Genomic DNA, 10,345 nt, shown 5'->3' with positions numbered 1-10,345 from the left:
AGCCAGTCATAAAAAGATCAAATATTACATGATTATACTTATATTAGTAGTTACATAGAACAGTCTAATTGATAGAGAAAGGAAACAAAATCATACTTGATGTATACCTTGAAGCAGAGGAGAGTGGAAAATTGTTTTAATAAATAAAGAATTTGAATCTTAGAGGATGTAAAGAGTGTGGACATTGAGATTGTACAATATTGTAAATGCACTTATTACTACTATGTTATATTCTTAAAATGATTAATAAAACCTGGGAGAGAATTATGAAGGGGTTGAGCATAATCATGGTACATTGTATGCCTATGTGGATATATCAAAATGAAAAAAATCCACTTATTTAAGTAGGTAATGCTAATAGAATTGAAAAAAGAAAATAAATTTTAAGTTAAGTGTGCAAGTTTAAGTCAGAGGGCTTTGCTTCTTCAAAACAGCAATTTAGATATCCAATTTATCTGTCCACATATTGTTGATGGGACATCACAATGTACAGTGCCCTGTGAGTAATAAGTGCTTATGTGCCACTCAGAGGGAGTTAAACCACTTCATATGGGTAGTTATGGATAAAAGGTAATGGTTGGAACTGGCTCCAACGTGGTGGGGATGAATGGTGCAGCAAAAAATACACACCCTTTTCCCATGAAGCTTTAGGTGCTAACACACTTTTTCTGAATATGGTCTGGGGAGTGCCCCTATACTTCCCATCCAATCAAAAGTGTTTTCTGTGCTTGTGCTCTGAGATGGGGCATCCAATAAGGAAAAATTCCATACTTATGTTCTGAGACTAGGAAACCAATTATGAGACAATATGTCCCTCTTTACGCTGGGGAGTCTGTTTCACTGCTCTGTTTTTGCTTTGAGGTAGAGACTGTTGCACTGCTCTTTTTTCACTTTGAAGAAAAACTGCTTTAAAACCTGTTCTGCTCTCTAATTCTTTAAAGAAAACAAACCCGAGACATAGACAATACTGTTATTCTGAAGATGTTGAGGGCAGGGAAGCATTGACCTTCAGCTTTGAGACTAGATTTAGATTAGAATTTGACAAGTTAGGTGCTGTGGTTTCAGATTAATCTGAACCAGGCTAATGTCTGCATTTTCTCAATTTTTCAACTAGAATCTCTAAAGTATTAGGAAAAAAAGGAAACAAACAAATAAAAAAACAACAAGAACCTGATATTAGGCAAGCAAAGGCTCCAAAAATTCTCAGATTTCTTCCTTTTTTCTTGTATGAATCTAATAAATGAAAATTAATGCAGCAAACTAGCATGTTTAAGGTGTTAAAGTCTGTAGAATGTGGTTTCTTTTCTTCCTCTTATTCTGAGATAGAAATTGATCTATTCTAAAGCCAGAGGATATGTTTTCTTCACAAGCTAGATCAGGTTCGCTGAATTTTGCTTTCTTAAAATTTGCCTAACTCCTATAAGAGGGAATTGAAGACTGCCAGGCAGGTGGGATTGAGTGTGAGATGTGGGAAGTGTTCTCATACTCTGCATCTAGAGGGCTAGAAAATATGATGATCTGCTCGCTGCCTCAAGCAATTCAGAAAGTGGCTCACAGTTTCTAAAACTTACTTCCAAACTTTCACCTTCTCCTTCCCACCAAGAATTCCCCCTCAGGTTTCTTCTTGCCATAGTGTCTTCACAGCTTAGAACTGCTTAGCCTCAGAAATGTGGCATCAGAAGTGTGCCCTGTGGTCAGCCAAGCAGCTGGAATCTGACTGATTCATCTATGGCTTTGAAAATGCTGCAGCTCAATCTGTGCTCTGTGCTCAGGGTTCAGTAAGCATGCTTAAGTCCATAGTTACATGCTTTCAGAGAGCAGTCTTTCCTCTTTCTTTAGCGGTAGGAGCACAAGTATAATGAAGCAGCGACACATAACTTTTGGTTTCATAACCACTTGCAGAGGCGAGTTGCCAAAGGGAACCAAGGCAATATGCGAATAAGGTGTTTTCACCTGGAAGCTCATAAGCCTCCATTCCAAAAAGGGAGCTGCTTATAATAAATTCTGTCTGGGAATTTACTGTGTAGGAGTTAGAATAATATTTTTCTCTGAAAATGATGGATTGAGGGAAAGCATTGACTAAGCCTAATCATCTTCCAAAAAGCTATATAACAAAAGTATATCCTGTTACTAAAATGATTCTAGGGACTTGAAGAATAGTTTAACTCATAAAGCACAAGCTGAGTAAGAATTTTCTAACAATTTCTGGCCTGGTTGTCCTGGTTTAGTGGATTGCTCTGAAATTGTTAACCCCTTTCAAAATAACCAGCTGAGCTGCAAAAGAGCCAATAGAGCAAGATTGTGAACACAACTTGTGATCAATACCAGAAGTAGTAACTCATTAGGGGTATAACCTGGGCGGACTTCCCACTCAGAGTGGTTGATTCCTGTCAATAACATGCCCTTTAACAGAAATAAACTTTGCCATGCTAAGTTCCTTTCGACCTGGTGGTCTTTCTTGGGATATTGGGTTACAGTAGGGGAGTATTCCCAACAATGGGGGACTAGTCCAGGATCCATGTTATGCAAGGGGGATGTAGGGAGACCCTCAGGAGAAGACACATCCTGACTTGTTGAGATAGCTCAAGGTTGGGTTAAACACCATCCGTTGTGGTAAAGGATGCAAAGTGTATCAGCAATTTCAGGAAAGGGCCAAGGAAGCACCTCAATAAGAAGTAATCTCATACATCAGGCATGAGAGGAAAAATTGGACTAGAGCATACTACCTGGTTGGTTGGGGATATTTAGGGGCTGAGTGTGTCTTAGGCACAAAGAGAACTTGAGTCTCGATGTGTGTTTTCATTCCCTGGCCCAAGAATAAAAATGTGGGAGCTGGAGAAATCTTCAGTAACGGGAGAGTTAAATATGAAAAGGGTGCACAAGAAACTTACAATAGGGAGTTTTACATGCATCAAAAACTGAAATCACAACAGACCTGCTAAAATGGGGAAATAAGAATTCTAGGCCAAAGGAACCTAAGAAAAATGATCTAAGGACCTGCTTTTGATAATCCATAGGGAGAATGTTGACAAAGGTCTGAGAACACTATTATATAATGGGTGATTTTCATTATGGAGCTCTATAATGTGCACATGTCCAAACAAAAACTTGTTATGAATATGTGATTGCATTTGCGTGTTTTAAATCTTAAATCCTGAAAGGGGATCTCAAAAAAGTCCTACTCACTAAACTCCCTCAGCTGCCCACTTTGACTCTGAAGCCTGGATTGATCCTCCAGCTGATCCAAGGATGTATGGAATTGAACCTTAGTTTCAGAAGCAGACTCTCTGGGTAGACTTAAAATTCAAGTCAAAAACCAGGTGCCAGTGGCTTGCACTACTCAGGATATGAGAATTAGAGTTCAAAGCCAGCCCAGGCAGGAGAGTCCTTGAGACTCTTACCTCCAATTAACCACCAACAGTTAGAAGTGGTGCTATGGCTCAAGTCGTAGGGCTTTTGCCTTGAACTCTGGGCTTGGGTGCTATCCCTGAGCCCTTCAGCTCAAATCCTATGACAAAGAAAATAATGCTTTGGTGAAATGGGTTAAATATTCTGCCCACCATTACTCTTAAGATTCTGTGGCACAGAAACCAGAAAAACAAGTGGTCCACTTCCTACTATGATGAATCTCAGATCCTCAAGGGCATGGAGTGCATGATATGTCATTCAAACACTGCCTGGGGAAACTTGTAAGACCCTGCTGATGCTGTTCACAAGAGTATGGATCTAAGACAAAAACCCTATCTTCCCAAGCCAACTATACCCCTTGCTTCTCTAGGTACGGGGAGGGGTAATTGGCATTTCTGGGAAACTTATCAAGATGCAGTGGAATCAAAACCTTGAAGAGATGAGCAGTAATCACTAAATATAGTCAGGGGAGATATCTAATGGTATTGTGGAGGACCAGTGTTGTAGACCTTCCTGGCCAACTAGAGTAGAACCCGTACTTTGGTTCAATTGGCCATCCCTTTCACCCTAGCATTTCATGCACTTGTCCATTCTCAAACATTTTATACTAGTTAGGAGAGACCCCTTCCCTAGAGGGTCATTCGTATTTCCTAATTATTTAGGTGCTTTTCAGGATCCCCCCTGACAAAGTTTCCAAAAAGTTCAAAGCTTGAAACCAGAAAGCACCTTATGAATCAGTTTTATTCTTATGATTAGTATAATAAAATATTTTGGGGGTTGGGAATATGGCTTTGTGGGCATGAAGCCCTGGGTTTTATTCCTCGGAACCACATAAACAGAAAAGGCTGGAAATGGCACTGTAGTTCAACTGGTAGAGTGCTAGCCTTGAGCAGAAGAAGCTCAGGGAGCTCCAGGACTGGCAAAAATAAAATATAGAGTAGAATAAAATCAAAAGAGGTTTGCTATTTATACTAAAATTTTTTTTAATCCATAAACTAAATGCTGTAGTAGGATGGCATGAGAAAATTAGCTGTAGAAACATTATCTGACAAGGTAAGAGCTTCTGTGGTGATTGGAGACAAAAGTTGCACAAAGAACTTTTTTTTCGGGGAGGGGGGTTCCGGTCGTGGGGCCTAAACTCTGGGCTTGGGCACTGTCCCTCAACCCTTCAGCTCAAGGCTAGCGCTCTACAACTTGAGCCACAAGCCACTTCCGGCTTTTTTTCTTTTTAGCTTATGTGGTGCTGAGGAATCAAACCCAGGGCCTCAGGCATGCAAGGCACACACTCTACCACTGAACCACCTTCCCACCCACTGCACAAAGATCTTAGAAGGTTTGAACATTGGCAAGTGAGTTAACTAAAAACTCAGACGAAGAGCTGGGAAGGTGGTTTAGCGGTAGAGAGCTTGCCTTGCATGCATGAACCCCTGGCTTCGATACCTCAGCACCATGTAAGCAGAAAAAGCACTGTGGCTCAAGTGGTAGAAAGCTATCCACGAGCTGAAGAGCTGAGGGACAGTGTCCAGGCCCAGATTTCAGGCCTCACAACAAACAAATCCAAGAACAAAGAAAAGAAAAAAAATATGGGCACTGGTGGCTCACGCCTGTAATCCTAGCTACTCTGAAGACTAAGATCTGAAGACGGTCATTCAAAGCTAGGCAAGGCAGGTAAATTCTGTGATACTCTTATCACCAAGAAACCACTCAGAAAACTGGAAGTGGTGTTGTGGCTCAAGTGGTAGAGGACTAGCTTTGAGTTGAAGAGCTGAGGGACAGCACCCAGGAAAAGTGTTCAGTTGCAAGACCGACCAAAAAAAAAAAAAAAAAAAAGGCAAGCTACACCTAAAGGGTTTCCTACCAAGAGGGATATGATGCAAATTCATTCTTGGAGCAGACACTCTGTGTATGTATTCCAATTTTGAGTCTACCCAGATTCAAATTGAAACTGAATAAGTGAGGTAAATACTGTGGTGATTGTGTCCACAAAAGGACTACTGCTATGACTGTGTGGCAGGGAAGCCATGTGCTGTCATGGAGCTCAGACCCCATGTGCATGAAATTCATGATAGGTCAGCAAAATGTGATCTGAGACAACTTGGAACACCTTGTTACTCTTCTCAGAAGCAAGAGTCTATTTCAAAAATCCCTGAAACTGATCAGCTCTATTCTTTCCAGGTCAACTACCTGGGGAAAATTGGACATTTCTGGGAAACTTACCTGGATGTAGTGAAGGCCAACCCTTTGAGATGAGCAGTAAGTACAAATCATAGCCAGGGGAAATGTCTGGTGGTATTCCAGGAGACTACTATTGGAGATGTTACGGGCCAACTGGAGTGGAATCTGTGCTTTGGTTCCATTGGCCAATGCACACCTGACCATTCTCAAACACCTTAAATTAAGTAAGGAAAGATTTCTTAGTTAGAGGGTCATTCAAACTTCATATTTGCAAAAACAAACTACATATTTACAAATTTCATATTTACTTAGGAGCCCGTGAAAAGTTCCCAAAGAGCTTAAAGCTAGAAACCAGAAACAGCAGCTTAAATTAATTTTATTCTGTTGATCTCCATAACCTATGATCTTCATAATCGAATTATTCCAATATGTGCTTTTATTTATCAGAAGGATTTGTTTATTGGAAATGCCACCATGTAAAAGTAACTAGAAGCCCCTGGTAGGATTGAATGGGAAAAGTTTGGTCTAAATATAATACTTGATCAGATAAGATGGTGATAAGTGAAATGAACCCCAACATAGGGGCACAAGTGCTTTTTTCATTTCTTGCTATTGTTTCTAACATAGTTATAATGTTCCATGTGATTTTTGTTTCTTTGTATTCTGTCCCCCCACCCACCCAAAACCGCATAACCACTGTTTCCAATGTTTTTGATGTTGGTGCCCTCCATCTTGTATATAGAGTTCACTAGATTGAGGAGGAAAAGGGGAAAAAACTTAAAGGGGAATACAGGTTGACCCATTGTAACAATGAGATGCACAAGACACTGTTGAAAAACTTTACAATTTAGGCGGGGGTCGGGGAGAGTGTATGGGGTAGTTTTGGAGCTAGGAGGTTAGGGATGGTAGGGGACATATAAAGGAGGAGGTAACAATGCTTGATAGGAAATGTATGCTTTACCTTGCTCATGTAACTAACCCCTCTGTACAGTATTTTTACAATAAATATATAAAAATAAAAGAATAAATATACTTCAAAGGTAATCTGTGTGGTGGTTGGAGGCCAATGATACAGAAAGACTTACAAGGATTGAATACTGGAAACAAATTACCTAAAAACTGAGATGATGATGAGTATAATCCTAAATGCTCAGGTGGCTGAATTCTGAGGATCTTTGTTTGAAGCCAACCCAGACAGGAAAGATGAGACTTTTATTTCCAATGAAGGTGCAACAAAAGATACTACTGGAGTTGTGGCTAAAGTGGTAGCCTTGAGTAAAATTGCTCTGGCACAATGCCCAGAGCATGAGATCAAACCCAAGACCAATCCCCCAGTCACTTATAAAAAAGGTTGTGTGTCTGTGTGTGGTGGCAGATCCCTTTACTAGTTTGATGACAGAATGAGCATTTTAACAATGAGTCATGGTGGCAATATTTACCTCTTTAGTAATTGTTTCCTTAGTAATGTGTGCACAGGTGCTTTATCTCTTCTATAACAGGTTTTGTTCAGTGACTGACTGAAAAACTGCCTTAATCAAACCCTTTTTTAAATCAAAATATCTTATTGGATACTGCTGAATAGGAAAGTCAATGATTATTGTTTGGAAGAAAAGAAAGCAAAATCAGATGGGAGAATTGTAGAAGTTAAATCTTGAAGTGCTTGACTGATATAAGCACTGCCTTTGTAAAGGTAGTCAAAACCTTACTAATGCTATTTTAGAGAAGTGCTAGGGGCTAGAGACATGGCACTAGTAGTAGAACACCAGCTGAGTAAAAGTTGGTTGTTTTTCATATGGCCAGGTGTTCGGATTTGGTTGATTATTAAAGCTTTTGACTAGTTTGAAAGGGGTCAAAATTTTTATCCATCATGAAAGATGATCCCAAAGCTCAAATTCATGGGAGCCAGTGGTGGGCTGCCTAGCCAGTGTGCTTATTCAACTTGGACATGCAACAGGATGCCTTCTGCAGGAGTAAACTTTGCCTTGCTGAGATGGTGTTTGTAGGATACCTTAATTGCCCCCAGTATTTCCAACACAGATCTTCTGTGCCATTCATGAGGCATCCTACACATCCAGCCGCCCTGTTGAGCCAACCTCCTGGATGGTCTAAACATGCCATTCCTGGTAGCTGATAATGGAACTAGGTATAAAGTTAATCTGCAACATCAGGAAGAGCTACAAACAGACACACTCAGAAGCAAGCAACTTCATGCATTGGCCTTGCTAGAAAAAATGAAACTATGTATCCTGCTTTGGTACTTGTGTCTTTGTAGGGATGGTGTATGAGAGAAGTGTCTTAGATTCAGGCTCTTAAAAATTCTTTCTGTCTAAGAGTCTTGATCTGCAAATTCATTTGTCCAGCTAGGAAGAGTGAAAAGTTGGAGATGGTGTCATCTCTGAGAAAAATCTCTAATAATGGAGTTGAGAAAAGGGAAGAACGAGAAACACAGCCTGAAGGGAAAAGTGTACCAAAAAATCTTACTCCCATTACAGCATGTCTCTGTGATTTAAGAATTCTAAACCTAGGAAGCTTAAGAAAATTGGAGCTAAAAAGCCTCCCTCAGACATTCTTAATATTGTCTTCTTTTAGTGAGAATGTGGGGAAAGCTATGAAAATATGTGTTAAGGCTCATTTTTATTTTTGAGCTCTAATTTTAATGTTCACTTGTTAAACTAAATCCTCTATATGCCTGTCTCTGGGTAAATACTCATCAACATGAAATATAAAGTGATTTTGATAAAAAATAAAAATGACTCAGAAGAAATTATAAATACAAAACAATCTTCACAGAAGCAAACTCTCAGAGATATTTCATGACTTTGACAAGGATAAAGTGGGTGAAGTTAGTATAAATTTAGAAGTATGACAATGCACAAAAACATAACAAGATACTCATATATTTCATTATATAACCCAAAGCAGAAAGCAAATGTTGTTTAGATGATTTTTAAAATCCAGTCTCTCAGGTACTGGGAAGGTGGCTCAATGGTAGAGTGCCTGCCTTGCATGCATGAGGCCTTGGGGTTTTTTTCGCAGCATCACATAAGCAGAAAAAGTTGGAAGTGCTGCTGTGGCTCAAGTGGTATCACTAGCCTTGAGCTGAGGGACCGCACCCAGGCCCCAGAGTTCAAGCCCCATGTCCAACAAAATAAAAATAAAAACAAAACAAAACAAAACAAAGTCTCTCACTTTCCTGGCTTCAACTTTGTAATAACTCTGCTTCAGCCTAGGGCTAATATTTTAGGTGTGGACATGTATCAACACTCCTGAATCAGACTCTACTTGATCATTTTTTAATACATATTTTGTTCTTAATTTCCCTCTTTATAAATTCACATGCACCTATAAAAAATGGTGTGGCCATCCCAATACCCTTCTCAAAGTACCTCCTAATGACAACTTACAAAAAGTTGTATTATATTACAAGAGAAACAATGCTACAAATAAAGAAAACCAATAATTAAATAATAATGATTAATAAAATAAAAAACAAAACAATTATCATTTTTTCAGTTTTTGAAGTGTACTACAAATTAGATTTTATTATTGTCATATTTCTTTACATTTAACACTGGCTAAGATTATGACGTTCAACAAGAATTTTATAGGCTATGAGTAGTGTTTAAATCACCCACTAAGATTACCATTTATAGTTCATCTCATAATTTGTATATGGCTTATATCATCATTTGTTCCTCACTAACATATAAAGTAAGGAAGGCCTACAGTTTTAACAGAAACTGTGTAGTTAACATAGTCAACTCTTTATTCTGCTCCTTTACACAAAGACTTTGCAACTTCTCATTAGTAAGGTTTCAATAAACTCTGAAATGTACATACTTAGTAGTAGTTATGTGCTACCATAAATCTTAAATACTTTATAGAAAAGTATTATGACCTGCCAAACAGTCCCAGTTTTGGCATATATAAGCAAATTCCCAAAATTAAATATATTTAAAACATTAAATATTTTAACAAACCTTAACACTTGCTGCAGTGTTCATTATGACAGGTCCCTTGTATAGAATAATTGAATTCCTCCTCCTACACATCTCTTGAACAACAAATATCTGGAATTATTTTGTTTTTGGCATGTCAATCTTGATTTTTTCTTAAATGTGTACTTATGTAAGAAATACATGGTTCTAAAATTTCATGACAATTCTTTTAAACTTACGTTTTGTTGTATTGTCTAGTTTAAAAAAATCAATTACAATTTATATATAAAAAATGTTCTTTGCTCAATTCAGCATCACATACACTAACATTGGAATGATACAGAGAAGATTAGCTGGCCCCTGTGCAAGGATGACAGGCAAATTTCTGAAGCATTCCATCGCCCAATTTGTTAGGAAATGGAAAGACTTGGAAAAAAATTATTAAGTGAAGTAAGCCAAGTCCAAAGAAACGTAGGTCCCATGGTTTCTCTAATTTTCAATAACTAATATATGTCTGGGATAAGCAGAAAAGGTCAAAAGTTATGTGTATATGACCAGATAAGATTGTGTTAAGGGAAATGAACCCCAAGTTAGGGACACCAGTGTTTTTTTTTTTTTTCTTGCTATTTTTTCTTACATATTTATGACGTGCAGTGGGTTTTTTTTTTTTGTTTTTTTATATGATCCTCCCCCATGCTATAACACCTGTTTTCACTGTATTTGAAGTTGGTGTGCCTACATCTTGTTTATACTCTCCTCTAATTTTTTGAGAGGAAGGACAAAAAAAACCAAAATGCTTAACTAGGGATACAGGTTGACCCATG

The 10,345-nt window shown here is 38.4% G+C and overlaps 1 non-coding gene across 1 annotated transcript; it reads left to right on the top strand.

Annotated features, from left to right (window-relative positions):
- The first annotated feature begins 9,820 nt into the window (after nt 1-9,820).
- LOC122097992 lies at nt 9,821-9,932 on the top strand. Its single transcript, XR_006145634.1, has one exon. It is a non-coding gene; the product is annotated as a U6 spliceosomal RNA (small nuclear RNA).
- Nucleotides 9,933-10,345: the final 413 nt, after the last annotated feature.

This window comes from Dipodomys spectabilis, unplaced genomic scaffold (assembly GCF_019054845.1).
Source record: "Dipodomys spectabilis isolate Male_0828 unplaced genomic scaffold, ASM1905484v1 ptg000449l, whole genome shotgun sequence".
Taxonomy (NCBI): domain Eukaryota; kingdom Metazoa; phylum Chordata; class Mammalia; order Rodentia; family Heteromyidae; genus Dipodomys; species Dipodomys spectabilis.
Note: the sequence above shows the minus strand (reverse complement) of the source record. Positions and strands in the feature narration are given on the sequence as shown.